This window comes from Terrapene carolina, unplaced genomic scaffold (assembly GCF_002925995.2).
Source record: "Terrapene carolina triunguis isolate 2854851 unplaced genomic scaffold, T_m_triunguis-2.0 Scaffold66, whole genome shotgun sequence".
Lineage (NCBI taxonomy): Eukaryota > Metazoa > Chordata > Testudines > Emydidae > Terrapene > Terrapene triunguis.
In genome coordinates, this window is record NW_020664417.1 from 13,998,478 (window position 1) to 14,020,551 (window position 22,074).

Genomic DNA, 22,074 nt, shown 5'->3' on the forward strand with positions numbered 1-22,074 from the left:
AATTTATAGCAACAATAGTGTGTTTGCAAAATCAGTCCACCTGGTAAAAGTTTAACAAAGCTGCATTTGAGGCCATTTGTTCTCCAGGAAATTGGACAATTTTCCTCTACCCCATCAAAATTCTTACACATCTGATCAACGTACCCTCCTAACACTACCCCTGCTAACAAGCTTCAGAAAAAAATAAGGTTAAGGCCACCCTGTGAGGCAGAGAAGTGCTATTGTCTCCATTTTATAGATGGGGACAGAGGCACAAAAAGACCAAGGACTAGACTCACAAAGGAATTTAATCATGGTGATGCTGAGCATCATCCTTCTTAACTGTTAGGGGCCCAGAAAAAGATAGTGATTCGCAAAACCTGAGTTCCATATGTAGACTCCCTATACAATGGAAGTGGAAAGACAGGTGTCTCAGATTCAAGAAAGCCACATGCTAGGTGGCCCCTCACCTAAATTAGCCAACAGGAGGGGCCAACCTGAGGAGTGTGCTAAGCCCCTGCCTTTTCTTGGAGCTAGACACCTAAGTCTGGGCTACAGGTAGGCACTCCCCTCTGTCTCAAAATCTCAGCTGCAAAGCCTCTCTTGGCATTAAGTGCCTATGATCTTAACACAAGGCTAGGTGAGTAGGAAGATGAGTTCCCTCATAATCTTTAGCCCAGTGGTTAGGGTACTCACCTAAAATATGGAAGGGCCCTGGCTCGAGTCCTTCCTCCACCTGATGAGGAGAAGGGTTTTAAATAGGGCACCCTTTAAAGCTGTTCCACTGTGAATTAAATAATGAAAGAACCCATTGGGCCAGAGAGAGACAGCAAACAAGCATGAGACTGATGTTGTAGCACACTCACTAAGGAGTTTGGAGATACAAACTCCAGTTCCCTGCTCCAATGACTTTTTAAAAAATATTTGTCTGCAATGGAACAGTTATAAGAGAGGTCCTCCTCCCTCTCTCACCCCTCTGGCCATTTTGTGTAAGTTTGCCAACAGGGGCCTGATTCAGTAAGTGTGCTCACAGCTCACCCACCAGATCGGGCCCCCCAGGCAAGTTAGGTGGGCAAACGCCTATTTTTCCCTAGTTTGTGCATCTCACTGGGCCTTAAGTGTCCAGACGCCTTGTGTGGGGCTGCAGTGCACATGCTCAGAGGCAGCAGCATAGGTGCCTAGGGAACTTTTACTGCAGGAATTTTGGTTTAAACAGTTGCAGTCTTCAGCAGCAGCTGAGCAGGGGATTTGTGAATCCCAGAGGGGCCTCATTCTGGGATTTAGGCACTTAAATCCTTTTGCAAAGCTAGCCACAAGTGACTTTTTCAAGGTGATACAGGCAGACTGTGGTGGAGCCAGGAATTGCACCCCACTTTCCCACATCTCAAGTGAGTACCCTAACTACTGGACATGCCTTCCTTTTTATTCAGGCTTGCTCAGATTTAGCTGAACTGAGCCTCACCTGAGATTGTTCACATGGTTTAGAAGCTAATAAGCTCAGTTTTGGATAAGGAGTCTTGTTACCTCAAAAGTGCTGTACCTTTCCCCCATCACTTGTAGTCATTCAACAGACAGTTTATGGAAACAAATATCAATATGCAAGTTGTTTACAAACTGTACACTTAAACTATACCCTATTTGTAGGGTGTGAGCTGTCACTAAGGTCACATGGTATTATTTCTGTTCCTTGACTGGGTGACTGAAACTCTTAAAATTAGAGGATAGCAAATACTGAAAGACAATTAGTGAATACCAAATGTTCTTGTAAATGAATGTATATTTTTATCTGCACACAAACATGAGTGTTTGTCTGACGAAAAGCCATTCTCCAAAGAGTTGTGAGAACAAAAATCCAGTTCAGATGAATGTTCGCGATTACCAGTTAAAATAGGGCACAAACATCGTTGAACCAAAGTGCTTCAGAATTGGAATAGAAGTGCAGTATGCATGAGTCTTCCAGAACTTCCTGGTTTCATCTGGCTTGGGAATCCCATGAGAAGCCACTTGCTAATAGCATTTCAATATTTTTGGCCAAAAAAATTAGTAATACATTTTAAACATTAATCTTGCTGTTTTTGAAAACTCAAAAAAGACTGAGTTTAGTTCAATTTTTAAGCGCAAGTTCAGGTTATTTTTCCAACTGGTTCACCCATATATATTTTCCCCAACAGGATCCATATTAAACTCGTCACCTAATTCCTGATTCATCATGATGCTAAAGCATGTGCCTCACATTAGGCATGTGAACAGTCTCCATTGAAGTCAAAGGGGCATTCATGTGCTTAAAGTTAAGCATGTGCTTACGTTCCTTCCTGAATGAGGGCCTGGTAACACAAACCAAACAGCATGTATAAGATCTACTTAGCATAAGACTTTCAAAACTTTAATAGATCTGTGTTTCACTGAATTCCACTTTAAATTGATGGATAGGATGAGGGACAGAGAAAACTCACTTCTTGTAAAGTATTGTGTTTGGTGCAACTTTTTCTAATTTACTATTCGAGAACTAAGGTTTACCTCAGTGCATGTGTACTTATTTACAACAGTAGTGAATATGACCCTGAGAGGATACAAATTCGTATCTTAAGGTTAGCAGATAATCTATAAAACATATAGAATTATTTCTCTTTCAGAATATTTATTTCTATTTTAAGTTTTTATTTCATGTTTTATATTGCAAGCTGTTATGCAAAAATAAACCAAAAAAATGACATTTCCAGCTTCAGTCGCGCAGATATATTTTTGCTTTTGTTTTTAAAGCAATTTGTAAAGTGTTTTAACTGCTGCCTAATTTAGTAAATGTTTAGCTTAGCAAAATGAAAAAGAAACCAAAGATTATTGTAGAGAAGATAGAAAAATATTGCGTGTTGCCAGACTGTTGATCCTATGCTATTTTGTAATTTATGGCTTTTACCTTTTATAAACTTAAAAAAAACCACCTAAAAAATGAAGGCAACTAGCAACCTTGGCAGTTGGTTTGCTTTAAATGGAGCATTCCATTTCATAGAAATTTGATACAGTACTAAAGCAAAACAATGGTGTTTCTATTTTCTGCCATGTTGATTTTTTTAACGTATACCAGAGCTGTCATATGAGCAGCCTGTTTGCCTGCTCTACAAGAGGTTTTATGTTCCAAAAGGCCCCCGCTCTCGAATAGTGAAAATAAATCAATTTCATCTGCTGGTAGTCTGATTTCTAGGTGGTTGGGGTTTTTTTCCCTTCCTTTGTGGGCCCCTTTCCACAATGCCATATGGCAGCTGAGAGCAGGCTAGGGCAATGATCTGCATTTTCAGCTTCAACAAAAGATTCAGCAGTGTCAAAGAGGCTCATGAATGCATGAGACACATTCATGTACAGAGAAGTGCCTCCAGCCCTGTCAGGAAGGACTAAAGAGAAGGCTGATAGACCTGACACTGCTTTAGAGTAAAGAAAGGCAGCAGTTCTCTCTGTGGCTCATCATGCTCCCATCCGCCTCCCCCCTCTTTCTTCCCCTCCCTCCCCTTTGGTTCCATGCCAAAATCCCATTAGGTCTATTAATGACATGTGGTTTGAAGTAAAAGCGTGTGGCAGAACAAGAAAGGCACAAGATCGACCATCTTATCTATTCGTTTTTGATACGTGTATCACGAGATAGAAGTATATCAACAGGCGCTGTGTCAGCCATGCTTTAGCAGCTTGGCTATGTGAACAGCAAAGAGAAAAAGGCACAGGGCACTGTGACTGGTTTCTCAGCTGTTCCAATTCATCTCCTTAATTCTTAACCCATGAACAGATGAAATACCTTTTTTTTTAAACTAGCAAAGTCTTCAATACTCATTTTGAATTGCAACTTAAGGTTTATTTTTCCCCCAGAGGTCTGTTCAGTACAGTCCATTGGTTGGTAAAAATAATGTACTGTACATTATTCGGGCACTTTCCTAAGTACTGTCTTGGTTAAACAACAAAAACTTAAAAAAAAAAAAAAAAAAGTATGACAGCATTCTAAAGTAATGGTTCAAAACATCTGAGGTTACAGTAGTGGTAAAGCACTATGTGGTGCTGCTTTAGAGTATTCTTTTATTGTAGTATCAATGTGGGCTGCTTGCAACAAATTTTGGTATATTTCTTAGCTCTCGTAGTTAAGCTACTTGTACACTGTACATTTGACTATATTATAAAACATACTGTTTGCAAAACAAATATTAGTATTCTCAAAAAAGAAAAAAGAAAAACTATTTTAATGTAAAAGATTATCTCATTTTGGAAGGAACAAAGATGCAAATATTTTCGACATCAAGGCAACACCTAATATTGTTACAAAGTTTTAGAGGTGTAAAAAGTGTGGTAATAGTGGATGGCTATACAACATGCTGTTTTATTCCTTGTGTCTCAGATGAGAGCTGCTGTTTTGTTCACTACAAGTCAAGATACAGTTAAACTTTATATTTTTAAAAAGGCAGTTAGATTTTTTACAAGCTCAATGCTATTTTAAAAAATAATATTAATAATTTAAAAACTTCAGTAAGAAGGTTAAAAAAGCACCTGAATCCACTCCAGTGTTATTAGCTGAATGTTCTTTCAACATCTGTACATACATTTATGTCTAATCTCAAATAACTCAGCACATAGCTAATGAATTCAAGTTGTCTCAAGGGCAAAAACATGAAGTTGAATGTTTCTGTTGGATTTAGCTGAGCTGAAAGAGTGGCTCGGTTTGTTGGTCATGGCAACCACTCTTAAAACCCTCAGCTGTCAATTTGAGCAGAGCTACAACAGAACAATTCAGCTATTCAACTTTTCCCTTTCTCTTCAGGAACATCTGTTTACATGGCCTATGTCCACTCAACAGGGTGTGGACATTTTATCAGCTACGCAGCAGTGGAGAGCAGCTTTTGGGGCCCAGAAGCCTTTGTCTTTTATGATCTTTAACTTTCATTTTACACACAAGTTTGGGGATTAACTATGGTATAAGATTTTATGCAGTCCATCTTTTGAACTTTTTTTTTTAAGGTCAAGCTGTAGTCAGACTAAGTGTAATATGCCAAGGCAGTCTATAGCAAATTAAAATGTACCAAAGCCCTTAGTCTTAAGATGTTTAATGGTTTGTTCAGACAGTCCAAGTACTCACTGTGGTTTGGAATGTAGCCATGTCTTCTTTTTCCTTCGCCAGTTGGCCACATCCCCTTACCTTGAGTTTTCTCTTACTTGTGTGCAGCAGTGACACATTCATTGCTGCCTACTTTGCTTTATATATAGGGCTGCAAAGTAGCACATTTTGGGGAGTGTCGTGTGTCTGTTTTTCCAGAACTTGCAGAGTAAATTTTGCCTTTTTCCTCCATGACACTGAACAGGATAATTGAGCCCTATTAGTCAGTGTGGGGGGAGGAGGGGTAGGGGGGAATGTGGAATGCAGGCAAAGTTTATCTAAAAGAGACCTAAGGAAGTCAACAGAAAGACAATGCATTGATCTACCTTGGGCTTTTTTCAATATCTTTTCTCAACATAGCATATGAATGCTCAAACAATGGCAAGTTTTTGACAATTTGGTTCAATAGTATTCTTTTCTAACACATAAAATTCCAAATCTATCAGTGTCAAAATTATAAAATATATTTCTTCTGGACTTCACATTTTCAGTACTGGCAAAACAAAAGCAAAATGTCACTTCAAACTTTGTAGCATAGAACTACTTTCATTTTGATAAGATATTGTGTTTTGAAGAGTAGTGGTCTCCTATGACTTCAAAAAGACAAAATACATTAAAGTCAAAGAACCAAGTGTGAGTCTCTTTACCTGGGCTCGGAGGCACACTCCGAGCTGCAGTGTAGACATACACCAAGTGACCTTAACTTTTAACTGATAATCTTGGGACTGATGATCCCATGCAGTTACACTGCTTGGGCCTTTTTGTATTTTCCGCAATGTCTCAATCTTCATGTCTAGTCCCAGAGGGTAAAATACTTCCTGCAAAGTGTAGCAGAATAGCATGAAATATCTAACTTTCTTCTCATTGTTTGCATTAGCTGAGCTAGAGTAAGGTCTTAGCGTGAAGTGACTTGAAAGAGAGGTTCATCACCTGGTCTAATAACTGCTTGATCGGAGCTATCTTCAAAAGACTGACATGGGGCGAAACCACAGGGGGTTGAAGTTTTGGATTAAAAGAACTTTTTCCATATATTTCCTCTCTTCTTAGGCATAATTTCATACACCACGGTAGAAATTGCAAGTATGGCACCTTAGGTCTGTCTGGCTGTAGCAATTTTTTCCTAGCTAGTAACAGACTCATTTCTGTTAACATTCTATTACTTGGAGCTATTCCTCCCATGGATTGTAACAATTCTTCTGAAAACAGATCAGCAGCTTTCAGTATAATCTTACTCTAACTGGAATAAGATCCACTTCTAGTAAATCCTGCAAATGTATGCGACAAGAATAGAAAACACCATTTCATTTCCTGCTTGCCACCCAGACAGGTTGCAATGAGAGTCATTTTGAAGTTTCCTGACTCCAGACTCATTGTTAATTGCTGGCTCTTAGTGAAAGAATGTGGTTAATGTTAAACATTTTTTTTTCCACAACAGCTTTTGATATTAAGCAGAAACAGCAGGGTAAGGGTCATTCCTCAGATGTTTAGCTGACAAATAAAAGGAAGAAAGTGCAGAGTAAACAGAGGATCTTAACAGATTAATTAAAAATGCAATTTTGTTAGCTTTGATGTTTACAAAACAGACATTTTAGATAAATTAAAACCAGGATATACACTATACATATTGTGAACAAACTTGAAAAGTTACATCTTCCTGTATAGAGATGAGAAAATAATTGATTTCATGAATTTGGTCTCCATGGCGCCTTTTTACTTGAAGTTTGTTGCGCATGGATAGAGTCAAAAGGATTCCACGCAGGTACAGCTTTCTCCCAATATTCAACATATTGCAGGATCGGGGCCTTATTCTGCCAGTGGAAAATTTGCAAGCAATTTTCAGTTTCCTTGAATGTGGACAATGAATTTTTGCAAGCATTTTTTAATCTATGGATTGATTGCAAAACATTCATCTGATATTCAGTATTAATATTTGAACTGCATTTATTAGATGTGATTGGTCACAAGTTTAGGTGGGTTTTGCTCCTATTTCTGGCCTGATGAGTGACATTCATAATCATAGGAGGACAGAGAAAAGTAACTGGTGCAGGTAGCAGTTTAGCAGGTCTAGGAAATCTTAGAATATATTAAATGTTTCATTTCAAAGCCAGGGAGAACTCACCGGATGAGTCATTACTAGAAAAAATGAACTACTGTAAAATATATTGTATAACTCTATATAGTGCTGAGTTTAACTGTAATATTCTCTGATCTTTCACACACAATAACTGCATGTGAAGACAGTGCAGGCACTGTCCTGATTATAATGGGGACTGTGACATTCTTGTCTGGCTTGTTTAATTTCTTCTGGGCCTGGGTCAGCTGAAGGGCTGTTGGAAGCAGTATCCCCTCTCATGTAAAACATACCAATTTTGTTGGCATGTGAGATTAAAACTTACGTTCTGTGAGTGTTTGTATGAGCAAAACTCAGTCTCTGTCACTCAGATGTACAAAGAAAGAGTGGTAGGGAGAGGAGGCACAAGCACAGCTACAAAAAATTCATTTTGAAATGACATGCACATGAATATTGGCAGAAATATAATTTTGCAGTCGTGAATTGTGTTTAGAAGGGATGAGTGCCCCCATTTCTTTGAACCAAATATGAATCTTTTCATGTTTTCCCATCGATACAGAGGCAGGCCTAAGACTAAAGCCCAGAACATTTGGGGGTACATTTTGGTAAACAGTAGCTCTAGTAATATATCAAAGGCTCTAACAGTGAATATTTTGTATTGCCATACATGCCTATTGTTAGAAAATTACAGTGAGTAAAAACAAGAGTGGACCAGGTTTGTAGGATAATAGTAAAATTAATATTAAGAATGAATGTGATATTATTCCCTATACAGAGGTGGGCAAACTACGGCCCGCGGGACCGTCCTGCCCGGCCCTTTAGCTACCGGCCAGGGAGGCTCCCCCCGGCTCCTCCCCCACTGTACCCCCCTCAAAGCCACGCCGCCGCCCCTTCCACCCACCCACATCATACATCTCTGAGATAAAAGTGGTGGGGTTTTTTTGGGTTTTTTTGGAGGGGTGAGGAGACTAGTGAAATGATTTAAACCTACCTGACTCATTTTACAATAAAAATGTACTATATTTGCAGAGAATTCTTAGGTCCCCCTCTCCCAGACATTTTGTTGCAGAAGAAGGGTCTAGAAGCCATTTCTTTTCAACTATTAGATTAGATTAGAGTAGCATGAGTTTCCAGGCCATCTTTGCAAAGAAAAAGATTAAAAACATGCTTAAATAAGAAATCTGATTCTTCTTTAGAATTCCATTTATCAAAATCATTGGGCCATAGATCCCCATTTACTCTTTATATATTGTTCATTTATTCAGAAGTACTGTAGGGGAGGCTTATGCAGTGTCAGACTCATGACTGATTCCTAGTTGAGCTGGAGAGGGAGTTGTTTCACAAATATCACTAATAAGTTCCAGATGATGGAATAGGCATTATGGGGGAAAAGCAAGTAGGACTTGTCATCCTATACCGGTGAATGGAAAACCAGGCAGTCTGGCAGATATTTACAGTGTCTTGATACTTGTCAGAGTTGCTGCATAAAGCAAAAATTATAGAGACGGGCAGATCCTCAGCTGGATCTTCACTGAACCTATGTCAGTTTACACCAGCTGACGATCTGCCTTGTATTATTCTGTAAGTGAAGCTGTGTTTTGGGACAAGCACATTTTTTGAGAGAAATAGGCAGTGGTCACACCTGCATATTTAGTAGAGTTACAGAGGCAAATGCTGTGCAATCCTTTAAGCCCAATTTCGTGGAGAGATGTGAAGCACTGTTTACAGCACTAGTGCTGCGGCTGACACAGCTATCATTAATAACCCAGCAATAAATGTGGGACATTTTTAAATTTGTGGCACTAATCATCTCCATTACAGCCAGAGTGCAGCTGGAATATTGACAGGACTTAATTTATTGTTCTTTTCACACATGAATAGAATTCTACCTGAAAATTATTTTGGCAGGCAAATTCTTTTCTATCATATAAGAAATGGCCAGATGTTCACTACCTGGTTTTGGTGATGGATTTATGTAATTTGAAAAAAACATAAAAAATACAGCTTACTGGTGCCAGATTCTTTAAAGCAATTTTCGAGTCAATAGAAAGACTCCTCATTAGAGATGTGTGGGAACCGGATATACCATTTTGTTGGAAATGTCAAGAGTTTGAAATTTATTTCCTGTTTCAGAACAAAACTATCCAAAATTCCCAGCAAAAAGAAATTCCCCTCTCTCCCACCCCCCAAAAACTGTTTTAGGTCAAAGCATTTTATCTGGATAAAATCAAAATATTTTGTTTTGATTTTGGTATTTTAAAACATTAAATAATTTTTATAATATACAAGTGAAATTATTTTTGTTTTGAAATGAAAAATCAAATAATTCCTATGACAGAGTATACTGGGTGTTTGCTGCCTCCTGCTAGAGGCCCCAAGGCCTTGGTTCACCCTGCCCTAAGAAGATGTTCTGCTGGAAGGGAAGAATATCAAGTTCAGACCTTCAGGGGTTGCCTAGAGATGCCTCCCATGATCATCTCTAGGCAGAACCAGTGAGAGTTGGTCCTCCAGCACCTAGAAGGGCTAGGAGCAAGAGAAAGCCAATCCGGGCCCAGCAGGCTAGATAAGAATGGCTGACTGCTTCTAATAAGGGCCAGTTCTGGGTGAAGCCAAGACAGGGAAGGAAGTCGTGGCCTAACCCAAATAAGCTTGCCAGGTCAGGGCCCTATCCTTGACAATATTGACCTTGGATCTCTATGAAGGTCTAGTATATATTATTTATTTAATGCTGAAGTGGCTGTTTTGGGTTCAGCATTAGTTTGTTTTCTGTTAACCTTGGAAGAGACTGGACTGAGACCTGATTTGGCTGGAAGATCTAGGCCATGGAAGCAGCAGACCAATCAGAACCAGGACACAAGAGATGAGATGGTAAAGTGGAAGAATATCTGCCACATCGCATGTGACATAAGGGGGCCTTATCAAAGTGGATTTTTTTTTCCTTTTTGTCCCCTGAAACAAAATTTCATCAAAATCATCACATTTAGCTTTCAACAAACTGCATTTTTCAGACAGAGAAATGTTCTGTCAGAAAATTCCTGACCAGCCCTACTCCCAAATGCTTCAATGGGCTTTGGATCACATCCTTTACGTACAGATATGAGTGAAGGGTAGTGAATTGCTGCACTGCTCCAGAAGGACTGAAAACTTACTGCTCCCAAACAGTGCTTCAGGAAATTGCTACAGAACTTAGTAGGTTGCAGGTTACTTCCCATCCCTGAGGTCAGCCATTCTAATTCAGTAGCATTTTATCCCCACTTTGCATATATTTTGCATATATTTTGCCTGGCTGTAAATAACTACACAAGGTGCAGGGGAATGCAGAATTAAGCATGATATTGATTGAGGTATTCTAGTAAATCTTATTTATAAGCAACGTTGCTGTAAATCAGATGAATTTCATACAGTAATCTTTGGACAAACATTACTAGGATTGAAGTTGTGGAATGGAAATATTTACATTCTTAGCCACTGAGGAGAGCTCACAAAGAGAACTAGAAAGTAGATCTCATGAATTTCCTATGTAATGAAAAGCAAACTCATGAACTTTCAATTCCTGGCAAATTAGTATGCCACATTACTGAGTAGACATTACACTAACCCATTAATTGTTATGGTCTTTATGGGTAACATTTCCTTAAAACAGAGCTTCAGCTCAGATTAAAAAAAAAAAATCCACTGTAAGGAGCTCAGTGTTCAGAATGCAGTTTCTTCTGTTGCTCAGGAGATTGCATTAAACCCATAATACCTTTTTAACCCTGCGTGAATCCCTGCTCTATGGTAGCATTAGGAGTCTTTGACAGGCCATCAGTAAAGTCATGTAGCTTTCTCATAGCATTTGCATTTTCTTGTTTCATCTAACTAGGTATGACAATCTTGCCATAAAGATTCAAACAAAAGTTTTTGTTTCTTGGTAAAGAGAATAAAATCACTTCAGAAAAAATTAAATAAGACTCATGTTGTTTTAGCAGCACATATTCTGAAAAAATGATGATGTAATTTTCAGACAATAAATCTATAGTTTTTCTCAGGTCAAAATGATTGGTATTTATTTTCTTGTGGGCAATACAGGAAGTGAAAAGACTTTTACATTAACTGCATCTGGCGTACAGATGTCATTTATTGCTAAGGCCGGAAATATGAAAACCTGTCTAAAGTCTGGTATCAGAACAGTTATTCATTTTTATTGCTGACTGAGAAGTTCTGAACATATTGCTTCTATATTTAGCGGGGATGTATTTAAATGTTTTCTTCAGTTTTAAAGAAACAAATGTTTGTTTGCTGATGAAACATTTTTTCTTCAATGTAAAAACATATTAAGTAATTTGGGCTGTAATGTACTGTAAACATTGTGACTGGTGAGATTTCTAGTGCTTCCTGGTTACGGCTTGCCTCTGAGTACTACACAATAAGGCTTTCACATAGTACCATATATTACCACTTCTGCTTCTAGTAGGAATAAAGAGGCCAAATTCATGCTTATTGTAACTCCCTTGAGTTTGATGGATTCAAATTTGGGATGAATTTTGCCCAAGAACTACAGAGGTGCTCAAAAAATGAAGTTAGTGTTAGAAGCAGTAATCCAGCTTCTTGAACCTCAAAGGGGATTGATTCCAGTTTGATTTGCCCCCTGTGTGCAAATGTATTCAAGTCAATGGACATACTCACTGGCTAGTACGTTGAAAAATTCTGCTTCTCTTGGAAGCTTTACTGTCCCATTCTTCAGGGTGTGTTTTTAATTTAAAAAACAATTCAGTTTCAACTGAACTCAACACCAATTTCTTGTTGACTCTTTAACTCCTTCTTGAAACATAGGACCTGAAGCCAGGACTTTTTAAAAGCATATTTCAATTAAGGCTTCAACCCCTACCCTTTGTTGTAAAGCTGGTTACGAATTTTTTGGGGAAAGGTTTTTTTCATCAGAAAATGTCAGTTTATTGAAATCAAAACAGTTTCTGCAGGAATGTATCAGTTTGAGGAAACTTTTGTCAAGCCCAGTTCAGAATTTCTGGTTGAAAGGGGAGGGGGGAAGAGAAATAGAGAGAGAAACCAAACTAACCAATAGCTTGGTTCAGAGCAGGGATCTAAATCTGGATATCCCATTTCCCAGGTGAGTACCCTAGCCATCATGCTGTTGTGGGATGGTACTTTTTCTCATATATATTTCAGTTTCATCTTGATATGGAACATAGAAATGTTTAGACATCTTGAAAATTTTCACAGGATGGGGGAATCCTTTCCCATCCAGCTCTACCCTGTAGGTATCTTCCACCAGGCCTTCCACCTGACTGGTGCCTGGAACCCCTCTCAGGTCCTTCCCTTGACCTTACATCACCATCTCAGCAGTCTCCCTCCTATAGGATATGCCAGCTTCTACCTGTCTTGATCACTTGACTCAGCTGATCATCTACAACTTTGAAACAGGGCTCTGGGTCATATGCATGTGCCCAATGATGGGTGCCCTGTCACCCATTTGGATTGGTTCTTATTTGATCTGAACACTTGATTTCACAATATATAGAAACCTATGTACTGGTGAATGCAGCACTGCAATATATAGAAACTTAGGTACTGATGAATGCAGCACTGCAATAACAGGGTGACTTAGGGCTTTTCTACACTGGGAAGTTTCTGTGCAGTAAAGCAGCTTTTTGTGCTCAAACTGCAGACGTGTGTGCAGAAACTCCTCAGTTGCAGCACTGCAAAAAAGTCACCTCAAAGAGAGTCATAAGGCTATTTGCGCAGCGGCTCCAGCTCTCTATTGCCAGTATAAACACTGGATTGCTTTTGTGCTGTAATTGTCCTCCGGAACTGTCCCATAATGCCTCAAGGGACCACTCTGCTCATTGTTTTGAACTCGGCTGCCCTGGAGACATGCGCCCCTCCCCTTTCAAAGCACTGTTTCTGACAGTCTTTGTGTGCTGTGCTGATCTGCTCCAGGACACAAAGCAAACCATTAATGTGGAATGCTCATGCTGTTGAACACAGAGGCAGGGGAGGAGGGGGGGGGGCCTGAGGGTTTCCCCCTCCCCCTGCCTCAGGATTGGTTGCTTCCTGCCATAGTCTGAACTTACAAGACAACATGCTGACCCATTCTGTCCCACAAAATACACAGTCTCTCTCCCCCACCTCCACCCACTCACCCACCCCCACACACACTCCCTGCCCCCACTTCAGTTGAAAAGCAGCTGGCAATGTAGTAGGATACCCATGCAACAATGGGATTGGGAAATCTGCATCGTGACGCTGTGCCAGCCCCATGAAGCATTGCAAACCCTTCCCAAAGCACCCTGCAGCCAGTTGCACAGTGGGATAGCTACCACAATGCACTGCTGTCTTTGCCATTCAAAAGCTGCTAATGTGGATGTGCTCCAGCACCACAAGGAGCACAGTGTGGACATGCAACAGCGGTTTAATTCCAGTGTTTTAATAAAAGTGGTAAACTTGCGGTGCAGAAACTTGCCAGTGTAGACGTACCCAGAGACAGTTGAATGTCATTGTCAATCTAAGCAGGAAGACAGAATGCCAAACAATGAGCTGTTTACCCAGCACTGTAGCATAATTAAATGAAATATTTCCCTTAATTTTTACCCACAGTACCAGTTTTCTTAAAGGAATCCGAGTCCTTTGTCTGTAAACACAATATAGCACGGGGATAGAATAAGTGAAATTTGAAAGCAAAGTGCAATGAATGCACAGTAAAATATGTTCTTTTTACCTATCTTTTAACAACATACACTAAAAATTGTGGTAATATTTGGGACATAGCACACTGGAACCAAAAGAACTGCATTTTTTTAAACCACACATAGTGTATTGATTTTGTAATTTATTTGATTGCAGCTTCTTCATCTAACTGTATTATTTCCAGCTATTTCATAAATAAGAGAATATTCAGGCAGACCTACAGTTGGTTCAGTCCAACCCTGTAATCTAATGAATACCTTGTGACTATAAGAAATTTGCTTGAATCTTAAATTGGGACCATTGAATCCCAATCAACAGTTTTCCCCACTTAAGATAAAAGAGGTTCTCCAGTAACTGAAAGTATTTACTCATACTTCTATCTTTGCAGGCCTTGAGCCACTAGAGGATAAAACCATGTTACAGCTCAGCAGCATATTTTCAAACCACTAGAAGTCCCTATTCAGCTCCACTTTAAATTAAGTCACAACAGCACTGTAGCTATCCCAGGACTGGTGATGAAGCACTTTAGCTGTGCTTTGCCAGCTTCATAAATGTATTTGGGGAATACAGTAACAGCCTAAGGAAGTCTCAGGATAGCTATGCAGGATGCATGAGGTACATATAAATCCCTCTTTGTTGGAAGAGAGTCTGTTTTCACTTCCATAGCAGTCCCTTTGCAGCTTAGCACTAGTGCTGCAGAAATTCTTCATTGGTAAAATAAAACTTTTTTGTTATACTTTTTTGTTGGGATTCTCCCCCTTCCCCCCGAGATCGTTTTCCACTCGACTTCCCAAGAACTGAGTTCAACTCCAGCCTTCATCACTTAGGTATCTATTTGGCATACAGCTATGCTGGGTTGACCAGACTCAAATGCAGGAAGGATGGATGTGGTGTACATCACAGCTCCAAAGTTAAACAGAAACCCTCTCCTTTTATGTATATATTATACATCTCATTGCATTTACTGTACATTGCATCTCACGTTTTTGGATTGGCTTGGTTACTTTGCATGAACCAATAGCTGTGTAGCCTATACTGTCCATGGTTTGACTTTCTCTTGATCTCATCTATACCTTCCTAACATTTTATCTCTTCTTATCTAGTTCATTGTAAATAGTTCCCTGGATGTTCTCCCTCTTAACTTATTTGGCTCAGGCTTCTTAGCCTACTGACCTATTGACTTATCTTATTCAGCACAAACATTTTGTTTTCAACCTGATAATTCATTTACCTCCCTAATTCTATCTTCCAAAACATAAGGTCTCCCTCCATGTGTTAAGTACTCAGAGGACAGAAAGAATCCAAATCAACAGTTCCTTTTCATACGCTTAAATTATAAAGGGGGGGGGGGGATAAAGACATGTAGCTTCAGCATGGTTTCTTAGATTTTGTTCAGAACTGCAGCATTTTGTCCTTACTTTCCTTTTACAATCAGCTGGAATTCACAGCCTTGCAAAGTAAATTAGCAGGTCTTGGTTGCTTGGTAACAAAATGCTCTCAGTGACTTATTAGGGACAAGCACTGACAGGGAAGAGGTGAACATTCTGATTCCTTATATAGCTCTCTCTCTTTTTTTGTGGTCCAATTTTCAGCAAGCCTCTATGTACATACAGTATTTTTACACACACTCATTTGTGGACACCTCTATATCTACATGTGTAAATCTGGGGACCAAGCCTCCCCTGCCCCACTTTCAATAAGTAAATGCACATTTGTGCATGTACATGTGATTTTTCATGTAGCCCAACAGAGGACCCTGAAAATGTGGCCCTTTAAGTTAATGGTTGTTGAAGGATAAGTATTTAAACACCTCTTTCAAAAAAGAATCACTTTTTTTAATCTAATTTCTGATACCAGAAAAAAATGACAAGCTATCCAGTTTCCTGACAATGTTGTACAGAGAGTATCATGTTAATAAGGAAAATAACCTTTCATCCAAAAAAAAAGGGGGGGGGGGATTCCTCACCTCTTAGGACTTTTGAGAAAATAAGATTACACGTTACTTATTGCCAATGTATGTTATCTGCTCATATAAATAACTAGTCAACGATCACTGCAAGAGTGTATGAACACAATTCCAAAGATGAGATTAAACAGAAGCAAATGGCTAAACATAACACAAGCACTCCTGTCAAATTATTAAATAACTAATTCATTAAGTCAGAGAGCCAAATAGAAAAGCTGGCCATTTGTGCATGTGGTCACACTGTAGTTAAGATAATTAGGACCAGCTGTTGTACTGTTTTGTTTTTGAAAGGGACCAACATTAATTGAAGGCAACCATACTACATGGAGACAGACTGCAAAGTGATCCTAGTGCCCATGCTTTTATCCTTCAAACCTTCTTTCCTCAAGCAGTTCATTTGACCACGATGACGCAAGTTCTGTCCAGCTTTTCTAACTATCATAAGCCAGCTGGGTCTGTTTGCATCCAGGATAAAATTTCTTATGGCATTATATCTGAATGATTCTTACAGGACTGTTGGAGCAGGTTTTTTGCTGATAACAATTGACCCAAGAACAGAACAGTGAACAAATCAATCCATTCTTTTGATACAGATTATAGAGCCAACATTGTTGTTGTCTCAGAAACTGTAGACTGTCTTCTTTTTACAGGTAGACTAGAGATAGGATAGAAAAAGAAAGTTCATCATTACAAAAAAGTAGCATCCTGGTATAGAAATATTTCACAGCATATCTAGGGAGTCATTTAATAGTCTTTGTGGCAAACAAATATTCTCAGTTTTTTCTCCTAGAATAAGTTTGAGCACCACTGAGGTGTTTTCCCCTTGATTAAGAAGCTAAAAGCTTCGCCCACCTATCCTTTATAACTTGAGGCATTCTCCTTCAAAAGACCATGTGGAGAGAATATGAATTAATATCCTTAGGCATAAACAGTGTTTAAAGAATGTAATTGTTAAATACTATGTTTCCATTGGTTTAACAAACTCTCTGCTCCATCCATATGCCTTACAAAAAAGGAACAGGTTCCATTGGTCCATAGTATTCTGAATATCTAGCAAGGATGGAAACAAATTACACACACGTGTGAACAACACATAGTGAGATGATTGCTCTAATTGTTGTGCTAACTTCTGCAAATAAACGTCCATTTCTTGGATTCCTTTTATCTCACAAGTTAAGTAGGAAATTAACACAATTAAATGCCAGAAATCCATAAAAGTTTCCTCCAAAGGAAACCTTTCACCACTTCCTCTCATACAAATGTAAATAAAATGCAATAACTATTAGATCTGAATGACAAAGCTGAAATGGTTTTAGGCCTCATAAGAAATTTTAACAAATATCAGCTAGGTAGATATATGTATGACCTGATATTATCCCACATCAAATATTAGCAAGTGGGGCTAAGCATAACATTTAAGGTCAAATTATTACATGGCTAGGTTATAGAAGTATAATCAATTTGGAGTATAGGGCAGGGTGTAACTGCTCTGCCCCATGAGGAGACCAAGCAACAAATTGTGCCCGGGTGAATCACAGCTTTGTTGATGATTCTCCCTTTGGTGCAGGGGATGAAACCTATGCCAGCCCTTTACCAAGCAGAGATTACTCCTCTTCTGCCATGATTCAGCTGCACAGGCCAGCATGTTTGGGAGGGGCATAGTGGAGTCAAGGCTCCACTCTTTCCACACACCAGCCTGCCAACCTATGTGAGAGGAGGGATAGTGATCCTACAGATGTTGCTCTCCGCTCTTCGCTGTTGCCTGCAATCCAGGTAGCCTGCGCAGAAAATATGCTTGTGCTTTGTATCGCTGACCACACTGCACAAGCACAATGGACAAATGTGTCGTGTCCAACACTGGCTTCCTAATCTGTGTGCACAGAACAAGTGATTGTACACAAGTGCTTGCTTGTGTGATAAAATGCAAATTTGTACTCTGAGTCAGACAGTTCAGAAAACTTGGCATTTATAGTCTTGTAGAGACTGAAAAGTTCAGAAATGTCTCTGATTTTGTTACTCTCTCGTCCACCATAATCTAGTGACCTTCATTTTAAGGAATTTTCTTTGAAATGTCTGGATTGATCTAATGTATTTTGGCATTAACTTATTCTAACTGAATGATATCCTGGACTTGGCTTCCTTCAATTCTTGTTAAAAAAGAAGATTCTGAGGTGACTTGATTGTTATAAGGGGAAACAGGGCATATTATTCATGGGCTAGACTTCAGATTCTTTGTTAGAGTACTTTATGTGCTCAGGTAAGAAAGACCTTTGCTCATATTGTCACTGTCTAATAAAGTTATAAGTTGTGTAGAAGCACTGTCCTCTAGGAGGTATTCCTCATTAGAGTAAAGATGACACACATGAGAACCTCAGACAGACACTCCCTAATTAGAGAGCCTGAAATCCAGATTGAAATTTAGTTTCCCAAATTTGGAATCAGTATCCGTACATCTGTGTGCCATTGTCGAAGATAGTGAGATATCATGGGTTCAAATGTCAACAGTACATAGAAAACACATAGCTCTATATCTCCTTTTTATTAAATTCCAGGAGCACCATCACTCAGCTATCCCGATGCTCATGAGACAGCTGAATCTAGGAAGGGGCAGCTACCCATGTTTTCTTTACTAAGGACTATGCATGTTACGCACAATCTAGCACCTATCGTTTCCAGTGGGTAGTATATTTACTTAGAAACAGATTAGTAATTTAATATTAATGCAAACATTTAAATAACAAGACAAGAATGCCCATTTTTACAGAGTGGAGAATGCTTACAGGAATAATTTGTATGGGTGCATTTGTTTTGTGGAGGAGGAATCTGTACTTTTATTTTGCTCACTCCAGCAGTGGAACTGTGGACTCTTCAGAATTAACAAGCTCTCCACGGAGAGTAGGTCCATGTTCCTTTCAAAGTACTGGAGAATCAGTGAGTGGAATCTAATTTTCCCATACAGAATATGGGTTTAAATCACAGGAATGAAGTGGTTAAAGGAACACATTTATATATATATATATATGTATGTATATATTTATGTATAAAAAACTAAAAGAAAGCAAGTAAACTGGACTGTTTCAGATTTCAAAAATGGGTTTGGTTCAAGATTCAGATGAAAGTTTGCTCTGGGTGAAGGTTTATGTGGGTCTTTATTTTACTTAAAATGTTTCATCCATCTCTGTATGAGTGGACCAATGACACAAAGTATTTCTCTGCTGCATATGCTATCTTTACTGCCATATTTATTGTTTGTAGAAAAAATGCTTTAAATGTGTTAAAAATGATGAAAAGAGGATTTACAGAGAGTGAATTTCTGATCAACATAAAAACAACCAATATTGCATTTTTAACTGTCCTGGTATTGATCGAAGTAAGAATCTTTTCCCAAATCTGCCATGTTAAAGCCTGCTGTTAATGATCACTACTTGATGTTGAAAGGAATTCATACTCAATGAACCTCTCTCATCATAATCATGGTTAGTCTTCAAATCCCTATTTTTATGAGGGTTGACATGTTAGACCTCCCTTATAATGATCAGTAGGGTTTTGATTGTGATTCAGAATGCAGGATGGAAGGGATGGGTTTTTTGGTTTTTTTAAACTCAATTTTTTTAATCACTTGTTAAAATCCCTACAGCCCACACAGCCTAATGTGTTAAAGGGAAAGGATGCAATCATGGACAACTGGATGATGCAAACCCTGATGATGATGATGATCCATATGTTGAGCTTATGCTCCATAACATGCATTCTTCGTATTCTATTAAGTGGGCTGCTGCTTACAAAAAAAGCAAACATCATAAACAGTAATGGCTAAGATTAATTTCACAACCATAAAAACTTGCATTACCTGTACGAGGGCCTTAACCAAAAGATTACATAGTGAAAATGGTGATGTTGACGTAGAGCATTCCTGATACTAGAAGGGACGTTCTGTAAGGTCTACTGTGAGGGGGTGGTAATGAGCACTATCTTTACAATGCTACTGAGCTATTTAGGAGAGCTATTGGGAATAGTGCACTAGCATCAGGGCCGGCTCTAACTTTTTTGCTGCCCCAAGCAGCAAAAAAAAGCGCCGCCCCACCGAGCCCCCCCCGCCGAGTGCCGCGCCGCTGGAACCCCCCCGAGCACTGCGCCCCGCGCCGCCCCCCCGCCGAGCGCCGTGCCGCCGGAGCGCCCCCGCCCCCCTGCGGAATGCCGCGCCGCACTGCCCCCCGCCACCCCAAGATTGGCTGCCCCTTACCAGGTTCCGCCCCAAGCATGTGCTTGGTTGCCTGGTGCCTGGAGCCGGCCCTGACTAGTATTCAAAGATATTCTTATCTGAGGAGCAAAACAACTAATGAAAGCAACTCAGGTGCAGTGCCTTCTTGCAATGTGTTTGGAACAAAGATGCTGAGTTCTTGTCACTGAAATTTAAATCAACACCTATTGCTTTCTGGGAGTTCACAATCTGCCAATTCAATGTAATATCAATATTTTCATCATAATACATTTCACTTCTATAATGACTTTTAATCTGAGGATCTCAAGGCAGTTTACATCCTTTAATTAATTCCTCTTTAGAATAACTTTTGAATTAGGAACTGTAGGCTCAATTCTCCCATGTCTGAGCTCCACTTGCCCCATGGTGGGGGGTATTTTCATAGGGAGCCAGTTATATCTCCCTGATTCTGTACCAACCTGGTCTTCAGCATAGGGGCTTCTCTAACTCATGCCAATAAGCTGTATATTAGACCTCCACTCTGCCATGTCCCTGGCCCATTCCAAAAATGCTCCCTCCCTTGAAAGGTTATTTTTGCCAGGATTGGGGTGGGGAGTTTATGCCAGACTTTCTGCAAGGGCTATAATGTGACAATCCCTGCCCCATGGAGCTTCCAATATAAATAGCCAAGACAGATAAAGGATGAGAGGAGAAACAGGCACAGACAGGTGCAGTGACTTGCTGAGGTCACAGAGTAAATCAGTTGCCAAGCTGGCTACAGAAGCCAGATCTTCTGACTCTTAGTTGAATGCCCTATTCACTTGATCACTCTGCATCCCAAACATATAGCATATATGTTTATTTTATGCAGATTTTGCCAAAGATCTGTTTGTATAAAATACTTCTTCTAGAGATTAAAACATTGTGGAGTTTCCACAGCACCTCTCACACTGAAATGTAAGGATTAAACTCAGATGAGTGTGGCTGAAGAAGAGAAGACCCACTCAAAGAAATCCAGTTACTAGTAAATGATTTTCAGATGATTTCATTAGTGGACTGAACAACCATAAAGTTATTCCAGATAGACATTGAATGATATATCAGCTAAGCTATCCAGCTTCCATCATTCAGTTCAAGTTGATTTTGAGCATACCAAAAAAAAGTGAATTTCTGTGACCCTGCATACTCAGTGAAAGCAATCACATGGCAAAATATTTGTAATCACTTTTGGACACTGTTAAGTGTGTAGAAAGCAAATTAGTTACAGTTGTAGAAAAATATTTTGAAATGTCAACAACACAAGCCTTTTGTTGATTTGTCGAAGACATTTTCCATCTGGTTCCAAGCATGAAAATATCCTGAAGTGATGCAGGGCTCAGCCGCGCTGAACGATGATGTAATCCTGCAAAAGCCTCAAAATGGGGGAAATGGCCTATTCACTTTGGGCCTTATTGTGCTTCTACTGAAGTCAATAGTAAAACTCAATGGGGCAAACTGGGTCTGTGTCATTTAAATGTATTTATAGGTATTTAGAAACATACCAGGGCCCGTGAACTTCCAGAGCAAAAAACTGGCATTGAGAGTGATATCTGGCCTGACATTTCCTACTATAGGTTGTTGGGGTTCACAGTCAGAAAAAAGCTAGAATTAAAACCTAAAAAAAATAAAACTGTACAATGAAATTGGCAGTTTATGTGAACTAAAGTTAATGAAAGAGATACTTAGCAATGTAATGAGAATGAGAGCAGCTGCAATATTACTGAGACACATTTCCCCTCATTATCGCTTAAATTATCTGAAACCACAATATATTGTTGCCTAAAATATACACGCAGTAAAAGCCAATTGCCAACAGCCTTTACAAATATGCTCATAAACACACTTGTGGATCTCAAAACTGATACTCTGAGGCATACCAAAAAAGGGCATGAAAAGCTTGCAGTACACACAAATGGATTGTGAAAGAGGCTAAGTTAAATATTAGAATGTAACAGATAAGATCGCATCTTTAGACTGCAAAGTCAGAAAATTTGAATATTAACGTTTTT